Below are 15529 nucleotides of genomic sequence, written 5' to 3' on the forward strand. Positions count from 1 at the left end.
TTAGTGATCATTTAATTTTTTTCTTTCAGGATGCATTAAAAAAAAGTAAGTAGAATGGGGCATGAATTAATCTCTGCAGAAGATAATAGTTTTTCACTTACAGTTGTAACTTGAAACCTCTTATGCAACTGTAATAATGGTCCATCTTTCTGTTTTTTAATCAAAATGTCATAGGGTATTCAGTAACATTCATTTCAAAACATTATCAATCAAAATAATCTTGTTAAGAATGAACGTTCATTGAGTTTGAAAGGATTTCCTTGCCTCCTATCCATGCTGTTTGCATGAATGATATAATTATCTCTGTTTATTTGTTAATCGATGCATTCTAACAAGCCACTTGGGACCAAAGCCAGGCCTAGTAACCTCGATTTTCAAATACAGAGAAATGGCACTTAAATATCATTTTAAAATATTTTAAATCTTGCAACCCTTTGAAACTTTCCCAGCAGAGAAAGGCATAGTTATAAACATGACTGAAAAAGTTCCTTAGCTAGGTCTTTCCAAAACCTCAGATGTAAGTATGTGGAGTCATAAGTTTATAAAAGCTAAACTTAGTAACTACCCTGCCTTATCATCTCCAAAATTGCAAAGGAAATGGAAAAAAAAATATTGCTACATGATATTAATTCATTAATCTGTGTTTTCACAGTATGGAATAAATACTTTTTTCTCTCTTTGGACACTTTTCTGTCATTGATACCATCTCACCTAATAACAGACCAAAAATATTTTTTAGAATTCTTTTTATTATTAAATTAAAATATTTTCATGTGGTCTTTAACTCCACCAGTCACTTTTTTTCCTTTTCTAATTTCTGCTTCAATTATCTGTCTTCTATATATTTGAACATCTAATTTGTATTCATTGCTATCACCTTCTTCTTTAGCATATAATATGCCATATTTAAAGCTGTATACTTTCTTTCCTTTTCATTTAAGAAACATAGTCTTCTTACTGAACTAAAGAAACGACTTTGGAGTATCTATAAGGTTTTACTAAATCTCTTACAGTTATTTTCTCTATTAGCTGATTAGTGGCACTTTTTACACATGAAGGATATGTACAATATGCATGTGTCAATATATATATTTTTACTCAATTAAGATATACTTAATACAGTATTAAAATGTCATTCTTTCTTTATACAATAAATGCAGCTGACACAATCACATGAACTTAAGTAATCAGAATCCCTCATTATCTTTTAGGGTTAGAAGATGCTTCAGCATTTTTAGATTAAGAACTCATGATTAAAGTTTTTTGAAAAATCCAAAGATATAGTACTCTTGTACTACAATATTTCCAGCACATTGCTCAGATGAAAGTCTGCTGTAATAATATACTATATTTTCCTGCCTAAAAAGGTCCTTCTGAGGTGCAGCATACCTCGTCCTTTGTTAACTATCACAGTAGATAGATGCCAATCACATTAGTCATTGTGATTTTCTTTTTCTTTGGACTCTGATCAACAAATACTAGCTTCCATTTGTGAGTCCTTTGGAGGCATGTATACCTTCTTTTTCTTTTACATACAGCACTAATCTTTGTTCTGTTTTGTTTAGGTTTTTTTCCTTAGCTGATCCTTTCTAAATTTGTTTTGATAATAAATTTTACCCCTCTCCATCATGCAAATGTGTTTTTCCAGAGATGGGAAACACCTGCAATCTTTTGTTTTCCCTCACACTCGAAGGTTGAACCACACTGCGCAAACACCACCTAGGTTAGCACATCTCTGCGCGCAAACATCACTTAGGTAGCACATCTCTGCTCGTTGTCTTCTGCCTCCTCCTGCCATGCACACAGTTATGGCCCCTTCTCCTGCCTTGGGTGCTTCCCAGTTGACTACTCATGTTCTGGTTTTCCCTCATGTTGGTCCCTTAGCAGCCAGGCCCCTCCTGGGTCCAGAGAAGTGTTGTCACTCATAGGAAGCTTTCCAAGAGCTCTTTGCTATCATCGATATCCCACACTACCTTCCTTATCCTTTTATTTAATTTCCCTGTTTTTAATCTGCTGGACCCATACACTGCTGTTTAAAAACTAAGGTTTTTAAAAGGGACAGTTTTTTATCTTACTCTCTTTCAATTTATCACAAGCTCATCATTTCTACTGCTTTCTTTGTGGGTTTTCTTTTATTGAAGCAAATTATCAACATAAGTATTCAGAGAATATTTGGAGAATATTCAGAGAAGACCAGACATGTTCCTGTTCACAACTATCTTTCTTTTGCATCTAAGCTCTGATACTAACATGACTCTAACTGCACTTGTGCAGCTGTAAATCTGCTTACTTAAATGGAGTTATTCCTGCCAGTATACAAATGTCAGAGTAGTCAGCCCTATAATTTCATAGCATAGTTGCTAATTTTAGCTAAAATGGGTATTTATTATTATTATTATGTAAAAATAAGAGGCTTTCATTGTGACCTAGATAAGAATCTCTTCCCCCGCCCTCCTTAAGACAACTATGAAAATGAGATTGTAAACCTCCTATGGAGAAAAGACTTGGACAAATCAATAATTTATGTTATGATTTTGAGAGACTTCCACCTTGAGGAAGTGCCAGCCCTATCGTAATGCTGTAGATCTTATTTGAAAATGTTTTCCATTACTAATCGAGAGAACCTTTTTTGCTTATTATTTATACAACGCTCCTTTGATTTCCAGTATGTGACACTTCAGAATGAAAACGGTGTCTGCATTAATTAAAAACAAAGATGAGGACTTTACACACATTTAAAATCCAAGTAAAATGCTGGCAGGCACCACTCACCGTGCAGTGCTCTACTTCCAATCCTGAACACTGTTTATAGGATTCTGTCATTCTAGCTGCTCCTGGGTAAAATCTGTTGTAACAGAAAGAAAAATGAGCAAGCAGTTAAGAACAAAAAGGGGAATAGGTACACATGACAATTAAATAAGCTTTCTACAAATCTCAGGCAGACAGTATATTAGTCATACGGTCCATAAGCAAGACCCATAGCAGTGCAAGGTTCATGCCGAGCCCTTTAGGAGAAAAGCGGATGAGTTTATGCTCAACCACCCTTCTTTTGATGTTATCATGTGCAGACTGTCATGCCAGTGACTCACTTCCCCAGATTTCCTATTGTGTCAAGAAATCTTCATTATGACCAGCAGCAGCATGTTCCTACCACTTGCTTTTTTCCTTCCAGAGGATCTTTCAGAGATTAGATACAATTATTAACGGTCACTCATTCTTGCTCATTGCAGCATATGTAAATATACCCAAACCAATCATCAGTGTAAGGCAGCATGTCTAACTATACACATAAAGCAAAAATCTCGAGCTCCCCCAAAGGTGCCACCATCAACAGCTCGAGGCTGTGATTCTTTCTAGAAGTTTCACAGTTCCGTTTTGGCCACTGGAAGCAACTGTCAAGTTGCTAAACCTTAGCTAAAGATAACTAATTATTTCTAGGTCTAGATCCAGTTTCTGGCTGTTTTTTCACAAATAGGAATTATTGCTTTACTGCGTTGTAGTGAACCAAACCTAAGATGCACACGAGGGCTAAGAAATATGTTTGAAAAGGACAGTATAATTTTTTTAAAGTTAAAAGATGAGCTCTCTGGGCTGGCATTTCCAATGTTACCATCAATTTTCACTCTCTGGGCATTTAGCCTTATTTTTTAATGTACTAATTAATATGCACCATAATCTTTACAGATTTGAGGGATATCATTATTTGTTTTGTTCAAATATTTGCTTACCACTCCAAATTTCCATTCTCCTAATTCACCATTACTACAATGGAAACAGACTTCTGAGTTACATAATGCTGTCTCTGCTTCTCAAATAAAAGAATTCCCAAGACATTTCCAAGACATAGACATTGCTTGTGATATTTGTTCCAAGATACACCCATGAAATAGCCCACATAAAATGTAGTACTCCCTAGACCTGTCTGTTCAAGTGATTACAGAGCACATATATAGGGAATGATGCTTATCATGGAATAGGATTTAAGGAATGTTATGGAAGGAATTAATAGTTTCTATGCTGAATGATGTTCATTAATACGTCGGAAATGTTCATCTATTTTTGATCAATGCTATCTTTAAAGTGAAAGGAAATAACCTCACTCAGCTTTCCCAAACTCCTCAAGGCTTCATTTATCCTTCTATGAAGGTCTCACATTCCTAATATAATAGAATAGCACATCACACAAGACAAAAAAAAAAAAAAACAGAAACCCAAAAATTCATTCAAACAAAGGCAGTATTTTATTTAATTTTTTTTATCCACAAAATAAACAATAATGTACGTAACAGATGAACAGTTAGGATCACAAAAAACTGTACATAATACATATTCTCTTCTTTACCTTGCACTGGAATATGTTCACACTTGAGGCTAGAAATGGCAGCAGTACCACTGGGCTACCAGCAGTTTAAGACAGGAACTGCAACTCTGCTCTCAGCACCATGCAGTGTTTTTGCCTTCCTCTACATCATCTGTTTATTGCTTTTGTCACCACATGCCTCTGAATCCATTGACCCTTGACCATATCAGCCACACTCTGTTTTGCATGATCTCTGCCAGAGCAGCAAGGATTACGCTGTTTTACCCTTCCATGAGTTCTCTGGTCTATTTAAGATTATTTAACCTTAATCACAAAGTGCAAAAGAGTAACTGCAAACCCTCAGTGATTAAAACACCCAGTGAATATGATGAGTTATACAGTTGAGAAAGCCCTATAGCTCCTAAAGAATCAGTATTATATTATACATATATATCATACTATATCACATATATTACATATATATCTATATAGATATATATATACTGGGAACACTAAAGTCTTTTAAATCCTAATCTTACTTACTCCATCTACTTTCTCATATTATTTTCCTTAATTTCCCTGCCCAGTCATCAATCATCTTTGTGGCCCTTTGCTGGACTGGTCCATGTCTTCCTTGTACTAAAGAGCCCAATATTTGTCACAGCACTCCTGTTGTGGCCTCAACGGTGCTGAATAGAGGGGATACCTAATGTGGCCCAGGATATTGGTGGCCTTCTTTGTCACACAGGTGCTTTGCTGGCTCATGTTCAACTGATGTTGAAGAGGACCTCCAGGACCCATTCTGCAATGCTGCTCTCCAGCAGGTCAACCCCCAGTCTGTATTGGTGCATGGGGTTACTCCTCCCTCAGTTTTGTATGATCTGCAAAACAGACGAGAGTGCGCTCAGTCCTATCATCCAGGACATCAATGAAGACATTAAACAGTATTAGCTCGAGTATCAACCCTGGCATACTATACTAGTGACTGGACTCCAGCTAGACTTCGTGTCATTAATCACAATCCTGAGCCTGGCAGTTCATCCTGCTTTCAATCCACCTCACTGACTACTTATCTAGCCTGTATTTCATCAGCTTGTCTACAAGGGTGTTTTGGAAAACAGTGTCAAAAGCCCTACTAAATTCATTGCTCTCTCTTCATCCACAAAGCCACTCATCTCATCACAGAAGGCTATCATCAGGTTGGTTATGCATGATTTCCCCTTCATAAATCCATGCTGACTACTTCCAGTCACCTCTCTGTCCTTCACGTGTCTGGAAATAGTACGCACGATTAGCTGCTCCCTCATATACCCAAGGACCGAGGTGAGACTGACTGCCCTTTTTCATAAAAGTGATTTTTATGCAGATTCTTTGGGAGTGACAGAGATGAGCTTTTATTTATGCAGTGGTGCATGGTGAGTGCTCATATAGGAACGTAGAGGGATATTAGAAATGCTTTTTTTCAGAAACTCCCCATACTGCTGCCTTTGGGTGTTGTTGGCCATGAGGTACAGTCATTAATTAAAAAAAAAAAAAAAGAATTAACTATTCCATTCAGTCCTAAAAGATGGACAATACCATACAATTTGAACAGATAAAGGCATCATGTTTCAAGAACAGTACTCAGTCAAAATCTATCATAAAAGATGTTTGCGTGGAACTCTTCAAATAATTTTGAATAGACACATTCATAATAATTTCTAACCATATTTGGTTGAGAACAATTAAACAAAATGGTTTTAAAAGACTAGTTGATGCATTTTCTCAATTCTTTCCAACAAAGAACTAAACTCTAGAAGCTTCGCTGCTGTTTTTAGAATTTATGCTTTTTCACCTGGGTCATTTCTTACCCATGTGAAAGTTCTGTCTCACTTTTTGTCTTCAGCAGTTCGAAAACTTTAGAGAAGTCATTAATATTAAGAAGAATGCAAAGGATGATAGTTTTCTCATCTTGTCTTTGTTTCTCTTTTCCTCTGGGCCACATAAGGATGTTCAAGTCAGCAGAGACTGTGTTGCTCTTTAAAAAAAAACTGCTGATTTAATATTTAGTAGGTGATGGATTCCACCTCAACAATCAGGCTCAGGAATAAAAATAGTCTGAATTCCACTCAGTGCCATGCACAGATCCATAGACAGAAATCCAAGGTATTGTACAGCACAACACTGCCTGCTCAGTGAGATAGAGACAAGCAGCTGCGATTCCCTATATATACACATATATTCTGAGTTGATGCCTGTCAAACCAGCCCCTGGTTAAGTGGCAAGCATAATATAGCTTCCTTTCCCTAGAGGTAACTGTCCTCATTACTGAAGCGAATGAACCCCTAGGTGTATAATAGAATCTTCTTTAAAATATTCATCAGATGACAGCTGATATTTGAGCCATATTTGGCTGGAATACTACTTTTGGCTGAATTTAGGACTCCATAGTCAATTAACTTAGCATTTTGCTTATCATATATATTTTTTTTTATCACAAATCATTAAACATTTATACTGCTATGTAACTTGTTAGTCTCTCATTCACTGCTGAGCAGGATGCGCAAGCAAGGGTTCCTCCACTGTAGCAATGTCCATTAAAATATCTGGACTAGCAAAGCTGAAACTTTCCACCTTCACTCAGCCAGAAAACAGCAACTCCTCTAAGGTGAGTCACATCTTCCAGTGTGATTCAGGTTCCTTCACACCTCTCCAAATTAACACTGCAGGGTGTGAAATCCGATCTCTCCCAGCAAGTCTCAGGAAGACCATGAGGGAGGCATGGGGAAATAAAACAAGGGCCAGAATACTTCATCAGAAATGAGGACAAAGAAGCTGTGTAGAGAAAAAGAGGAAAAAATACAGTGGTGTGTTATTTAACCCAGGCATTTCCATTCTCAAACACAACTGCCAGCTTAAAACAGATGATTCTTTTCTTTTTGCCTCTCCATTCCTATTTCCTTTAAAAAAAAAAAACCTGCAAATTTCTCTGTCACCTTCTCCACCTATTTTTCCCTCTGCAGGTTCTTGGTTACAGCCACAAACTTAAACAGGCTCAAGTGAACCTGCCCTACACACCTACTTGTTGCCTCTTCGATTTAACCCTTCGCCACCCTCCCAGCACTAGTTTCTGGAATAACACATCAGGCAAGTGCAGGAACAGCCCTCCCAGTGCCGAGGGAGTGGCATTCCCGACCTGCAGGGCTACACAGGGAGTTTGTAACGCACTTGCAAGCCTTTCTGGCATCAGAGGGATCAACAAAGCATTCCTGAGCACCAACAGTAAGTGATTTCTCATGTGATTACAATTGTCTCTTCTTTCCCACATTCTAGTCAAACACCAGTGGCAAAAAACTTCACCTTTACTCTCATCAGCATTTGTTTGTCATCAGGATCACTCTTTGGTTTTAGTCATTTGCTTAATCTTAATCTATTGATCTCATTATGCCGCTCTAATTAAAATCATCTGCTGACGAATATTGTCAGTACTGTTACAGTTGGCTACACTAACACTGGCTTAGCCTGAGCCTTTTCATCAATTTAAGCATACAGCAGTGACTGATGAGCATTTAAGAGCAGGAATTCCTTTCTTTGGGTCAAAGTCACAAAAGGAAAAGCTGGAGATTTGAATGTAATACATCAACAGGTATTACCAAAGCAAGTCGGATATGATCTTGCAGAAGGCAGACCAAACACACCCTCTACAACTTCCCTGCAAGCCAGGTCATAACAACACAGATGCATTTGGCCCAGCCTGTTTAAGCAGCAGGAACAGATCTTAACATCTTGCTTTAAAATCATTGTTATAAGCAATATATCTTGTTGTTTGACTCTTATTTACTTTTTTTGGCATATATTCAGTATTTCTAGACCACAAGTATTCCTACAGACAAAAATTAATTGCTATATTCATCACCATATATGTCTAAATGATAGGGTTGCTGGAGTGTTTTACAGTGAAAACACATCCAATTTTAATGAAGTTCAAAAGAAGAAATGTTTATTTATGGATTAAAGTACACAAAGATCTGCTGCTCACAGTTTCTGAAATACTGACAGCTTTTTTTTTAAGAGGGAGAATGAGCGAGCACAAGAGAAGGAAAGACTTCACGTCTTGTACTTAGTTGTGGTGAGTGGATCAATGTTCCCAGCAGACAGGCAGAAAGCTCCTGGGTCTTTTGACACTAGCTGAGAATAGATGATATATAACTAAAGTCTGAAGACAGAGTTTCCTCTAAGAGGTTGCCTCTGGTGAAAGGGTGGAGATGTGCTGAAAGCCCATCGCAGCTGCAGGGGGAAGTCTCAACATGTCCTGAGAAAGACTGCATATTTCTCTGTTTGGGGCTCAGCTTTGCTATCGCTCAAATTCTGTGACATCATTTTAACACTCCTAAAATTATTCCAGAGAAAAGAGGTGGAATCCAAATTAGAATAATATCCTGAAGAAATGTCTTTTTTGTCTATTTAGTAGACATAATCATACCTAAAACCAACTTAAGACCTAACTAAAAACATCTTTAGAAAAGATGTAGAAGCCTCAGAGTGACATGTAAATATAACAGAACTATGAAAAATTTAAATACAAAAAAAAAGACAGTGTTTGGAAAATGGTTCCATAAATCTCTTCCCTGCTTTAGAACTGTTCAACCATCACCTATTAAATTAGAGCTACTACTAGTGGTCTTCAGGATGTTCTATTTACTGACGGTGTTTCAAAACATTTCTTGAGTACCAGACTCTCTGAGAAGAGATTAAGCTTGCTTAGGGCAGAAGAAAATCCTAACACCACTAGAAAACTGCTGTTCTGCATGGGCTCCCTGGTGCTCCAGTGGATCACGCAGAATGCAGATTTGCACAAGCATGACTTAACAAAAAAAAAAGAGAGAGAGAGAGAATAACATTTTTTTTTTTTGAGAGATTCTCTGTTTGGGCTGGGATGGGCAATAAGGAGAAAAGGAGGCTATTACAGGCAGGTAGGTAATCCTTACTGCTCTGAGAATCATTGGAAACACTGACCCACTGCCAGACAGACATCCACAGACAACAAAAGATACAGCTCATTGCCATTATTCCAGCCCAAATGTTTACCAGTCAGCAAGTCCCAAGTTAGACCTTAGACTATGTGGGTAGAAGGAAAAAGAAAAAAAAAACGCACTAGTTTTGCCAGGCCAGCTAGCAGCATGCTACTGCAACACTCTGCCTCAGGCCACACAGCTTGAGCTGCACCATCTGCCCTGGAAAGATGCCAGAGAGGAAGGAGCAGCCCCGAGTGCAAGAAGTTGAGGATCCAGTATAACATGGCTGTTCCTAGTTAGGACTGCACCTGAAACCCTTCCTCCCCAGATCTGATTTCTTGTTCCACCTACTTTGTTAAATTGTTATTTCTGATGTGTCCTTCTCTACTCAACAGTCTTCATTACCTACCTTACCCCCAGTACTGGTTTCATACGTCCTTCCAACACGTAGCTTTCTCTCCGAGTTCAGAAGGGGCAGCATCCTGGGCTGCAGGCCAAGCAAAATGTCACTCCCCACAGAGGTACTAGGCATCAAGAATAAAATATGAGACAAGATTTTCATAAGATTTTCATAATAAAACCGCTGCAAAGTGATGCCAATTAAGAGAGACACAAGGGAAATGCCTATGGATGTCAGTACTGAGGGATACACCCCTGTGCACTGGGACAAATCATCTGGATACAAATGGGTGACAGGAAGAACTGGCCTTCAACAAAACAGTTTTTTATTTTTTGGATTCTGAGAAGTAATAGCAAAAAAGTCTCTCCCTTCAGTTTGTATCTTGGTGAAGTCACCTCCAAAGAGATGTAATGTATTAGATCATAGACTTTTGTTTTCCTTTCCTTGACATCTTACCATGCTTTCCATTCTGTTTATACATTTCCTCTTTATTCTTGACATACAAAAGTGTCTAACTTCATATGAGGCCAGAATGCAAGGTTATTCGCGCTGTCTGAGGGTGCACAGCATGTGCAAAGCAAAGGATCAAATCCAACAGTCTCCCACGGGGAAGGCAGACGGCAGCGGTATGAGTCATCTGCAGATACAGGTGTGATAACCTCCATTTTAGCTAACACATCAGGGTGTGGGCTGGGGATATCTAGGTTGTAATGTGTAAGGCTACAAATTCAGCCAAAATATCTGACTATTTGCCAATGCAACACACGCATCCTTTGTGATCCCAGGGCAAGGGAAGAGGAATAAGGAAGAGCAACTCGGAAGCTGCCGCATCCAGCAGAATGGAGCAGCAGCTGACGTCCTGCAGATTAGTGTTTGCACATCCTGAGATCCCTCTTTTCCCTCCTTTTCCCTCCACTGCCTGTGGAAGTGGCCTGGGGACCATGTTCCCCGGGGACAGGAGGCCCGAGCCCAGCGCGGGCAGCCGGTCTGAGCACACACTGCAGATGCAGCACTGTGCTCCTCTCTTCACAATGTCAGCGTCAAATCTAAAATCGCCATCAGTGGGCACAGGGCAGGAGGCTGACATGGTATATGTCAGATGACTTGCTGAACAGAAAATGCACATTACCTGGAAACTGAACTCAAAACTCGTTCTAAAGGCAGACTACCGAAAAATCTGCCATCATTTTTATCTTTACAGATGGAATAAAGACACCTGCAAATAATTTAGAAAGCTGCCTGCTTTTGTGTGTGTGTTTTTTTAATGTGCAAGAAATGATTTTTTTTGTGTATGTTTTTCAATACCAGAATTCTGCTTATTTCCATTGGCCTTACTGCTAGGAAGGAAACTGCTACCTGCTAGCTCTTCACATGCCTGAGGTAAGGGCAGGATCTGCTCTTACTTGTTGAAAACGACTCTGTTGTCTCAAAGCACAGAGCAGAACTTAATGATCAGAAAAATACATATTACACAGGCAGTTAAAAACAGTTTGATGCTTGGGATTTCGAAGGAGAATGTTTCCATGGCACAGCTATGTGGAATGCTTTCTGAAATATTCACATATATATCTGAAGCCATCCTTGGGGCCTGGATGTACAGCAGATGGATTACAAAATCTGACTTGCAACTGTTTTATTATCACTGCTTACTGCTGCCAAAGTCATTTCCTTTGATATCTCTGACATAATCCCATCAGCACTTCAGGGAATATGAAGTGATACACAGCGGACTAGAAAAGGGTGGAGGTGTTCAAAATATAACGGGAGGAAATCAAACCTGTCATAGGGCAGAGAAGAGGATAAGGAGAGCTGAAGGAGAGTGAACAAGCAGAACACTGTCCTCTTCGCTGCACTGGAGCAAGTTCATGCATTTACTTTCAGTTCTCAGGCTTCAGCCTTCCTTATCTCCCTTGTTCTGCCCATGCAGAGGTGCATGCTGTAGGGCTCAAACAGTTAGCTGCAGAAAACAGAAGGAAAAGGCAGGTCAGACTTAACCCCCAGGGACTGAACGGGTCAGAAGACTAGTCACAGGATGTAGACTCAGAGTTGTCAGTGCTCATGCAGTGACAATCAGTGATCATTACTACCTGAAGACACTTTGACAGCCTAGGTGAAGTAAACTGTTGCATAGCCATTGCACATCCGTCAATGCTACATTACCACGACACTGGTATCAGCTGTCACGGTTTCATCTGTTCAGTAAGACAGGCCAATGAACCAACAGGCAGGGAGATTTAATTTCTATTTCTGAAATGGAAAGAACTAAGGATGCATTAGAGGAGCAGAAAATAAAGGCTATTTGCAAAGCGTCTGTCTTCGGCACAAATGGAGGGCCTTGCAAGTCTACCACTTTCTATAAACACAGCATTTAAAGGGAGAAAGCTACCCCTTCTCCAGCACATTTCCCAGCTGTGTGCCCTATTTATACTCCACTGTATTTCCTCAAGTGTAAATGTGCAAAAGGCACATCTAAATAATGAAAGCGAGAAAGAGCTTTTCTGTGATACTCCAAGATAATCCTTGGCAGAACTCAAAGGCCAAAAGGATCAGCCACCCACTTGCTTACTTCCCCCATGGCCAGTGCAGACCTCCACAGTCTGTGTCTACACTTTCGTGCACTGATTGCCCTTTCTTACACAGAAAATACTAAGTCAAGGAATATGTTCAATCTCTCTTATCATTACACTTGTGAGCTTAGTGAAGATCAGTTTTCATGATTCAAGTGAGAGAATTCTGGACAGGATTCAAATCAGGAAGTTGGGTAGCAAATTGCTGCACTGATGAGAAGCTGGGATTCCACCTCAAAATTTGTATTACATCTCCATAGTATTTCATCATATTGAAATAGGTGGCTCTGTCACAGACAGATCCTTTGGACAGAAATTATCTACAGATAAAAAGAACAAAAAAAAAGTTTTTTATTAATATGTACCCAAAAGTTTTTAACTTGTCTAGTCATTCTAAATAAACAATCTTAGTCCATGACCACCTATATAAGAATATTCTACTACTCATGACAAAAATGGGAGAATCTGGATTATGACAGGCACCAAAATTTATAGTCCCAGCTTCCAAGTTCCTGCCTGTGGAGATCAATGGGGTAAGCTAGACACAACACAAAGCTGCAGAGAATATACCTGCTGCAGGATCAAGAATCTCTCTTCTTTTTAAATAATCTTTTATATCTGTATAACTCTTTAGGATATACTGCTTTTAAGGACCAGCACTATCCTACTCTGGGGACAAACTATTCCAACTGAAATAATTTGCAGCAATCAGTTGTTACATTTTCAAGAGTTGCCCATTTAAAGGCATGCTTCAGAGACTAATGTTAATCATATGAAAAAAATATGTTCTCCAGTGAGCTGTGACATATCACAAAGGCACTGGATGCTTGACATTTTTATGATTATGCTGATATAATGACAGTTGATATGCTTGTTTTTGAAACAAAAAAAAAGTGCAATTAAGTTCTCTGAAAAAAAAAAAAAAACAGAAAGAAACAACTCAATTAGACAGGAAGACAGGAAGAATGAAAACTAATTCCTTGTAAATAATTGTCTAGTATTCAGTAGCAATCTAGCTATTTTAGCTAAATATTTCAGAAAACTTGTCAAGTTTCTACCCTGAAAATAGAAAGCACCGATATGGTGACTTTAAATTTTAGCACAACACTGGCTCCACTTTAACCTGATGCCTTTAAATTTGAAATATATCAGCATTTATGATCCTCTGAACACCTCCACCACTGAAGAAATTAAAATCCAGTTCCTTTTAATTGACTTCAAACTATGAATAACGCAGCTAGGTTGTAGAACCCTGATTTTAACTTGTAAAGCTTCAGTTAGGCCCCCAAATAAGAGGAGGAGAAGATAGACTTAGAAATATCAATATAAATAATTTTGTATTTCCTCTCCCCTACCTATTGACCAAGGAAAGGAAGGTTAATGGGGAGAATGAGAGAGCTGAATGCAGCACTAGTGAAATAGCACAATGCTGGATAGCAGGAAGTCAAAACGGGTGAGCGGCATGGAGTCAAGAAGAAACACAGAAAAAGCACCTTTGGCAAAGGATTCAGAGAACAGATGATCAGAAAAGTACCTGAGGGAGTTACAGTGGGAAATCCCCAAATGCCTAGAGAATGTTCTCTTCATCTTATGAGATACCCCATCACAAAAGTGTGGATGAGGAACTCTGTGCAGCTTTAACGGAGTCTTCAAAGGAGCCAGCGCTGGTACTTTGTGATAAACAAATCACAAGAAAGACATCTACATCAGAAGTGACTAGAGACCCGCCAACTTCTGATCTTAACAGTGCAGTAGACACTGGAAGTGAACCAAAGAGGGAATAGACTATATGTTTTTGCAGAAAAGCTACAGGAGACTGAAGAAATTGCTATAGCTCGACTACAGCAGTGCTAGGACGCAACTTCCACCATCAGTTCCTTGGAGAGACCAGCTTACTGAAAACACTGAAATAATTATGCAATAACTTTGGGAGCAAATTAAAAGTGAATTCACAACCTCAAGGACATCTTTGAGATGTACGTTTATGGTGACAGATGGAAATCTCTTCTCAAAAGATAAACACTAGCTATACTCTGAGTTTATTAAGTGCAGTGTAATTGAGACTTAATATTGATGAAATCAAGAACAAGCTTTTTTTCCAAGATCCACTTTCTTATATAATACATAGTCAAAGCAGCAGTAGCAAGTTTAGAACACTGCAGAAAGTGTGGCTATACACCTTGGTCAAAAAGAATTAACTACTGGGGAATCCCAAGTTTAATTATGAAAATAAAGCTAGAAAGAGGAAGGAGCTGGAAGAAGACAGGACCAATTTCAATTATGAGACATTACAAAACTGAAGATTACATGAAAGGGTTAGCCTGGAAATCAAGTTAAAAAAATCTGAAGTCAGAAGGAATGAACTAGCAGAACACAAAGTCTAAGAGAATACAAATCCCGATAATCCTTTCCACACATACACACAGTTTCTGATGGCCTTTTCTCTTCCTAATAAAAAACATACACCTAACCTTTGTTAATACTCTCTGTATTTGGCTTTTTCTAAGTACATGTTCTCTGGAGTGGAACTTTACCTAAAGAACAAGCTTCTTACATAATTGGCATGGTAACAGATGAAACGTATCTTTAACAGAGGTGACTTTTAGCAGGTACCCCTTCTGCCCCCTATCCAATATTACTTTCCACATTGTTCTCTTACACTGGAAACTTAAAACTAAAGCTTCCCAGATTAAACAATCTCCTCTTGGAATGTTTTGCTTTGTGACAGTTCTGTCTCATATACCTTCTTAGATTTAATTTCTAATAAGCACCATCTCCTTCTACTGGCTGCAAAGCCTTTGAGAAACTTGGCCCAATGTCCAAGAAGGAGCAGAATGGAGGCAGATTCTGGAGATAGACACTGTTTCTTTTCCCTTGTTTTCTTTTGGGTAGGTCTATGCCAACATTTAAGCCCAAATTAAACACATTGCTTACTTTCAGGCATGCAATTACACATTAATTTATCCCCAAAATCTTAAGCTTTTTTCATAAAGAGGGTGATTTTTTTTTCAGTACTGATGAATCTCTCAGTCATGTGGCCTGGAAAGCCTGAGACTGAGTTGCAACAGACCAGACACACTGTATTGTACTGATATACTGATATACACACTATATATTGATGCATATTCATCAATACAGGATCAGCTATTATTTCTAAGCTGCACATATTTTGGGTGGGCTTCATCTCATCTGACTTTGAGCACCGTCAGTGTAGATATCTATACCCAAGATAGTTAATATAGACTTTCTTTATAGTTCAGAAAGAAAA

This window comes from Tinamus guttatus, unplaced genomic scaffold (genome assembly GCF_059628265.1).
Source record: "Tinamus guttatus ecotype Peru unplaced genomic scaffold, ASM5962826v1 Tinamus_guttatus_pri_ptg000530l, whole genome shotgun sequence".
Lineage (NCBI taxonomy): Eukaryota > Metazoa > Chordata > Aves > Tinamiformes > Tinamidae > Tinamus > Tinamus guttatus.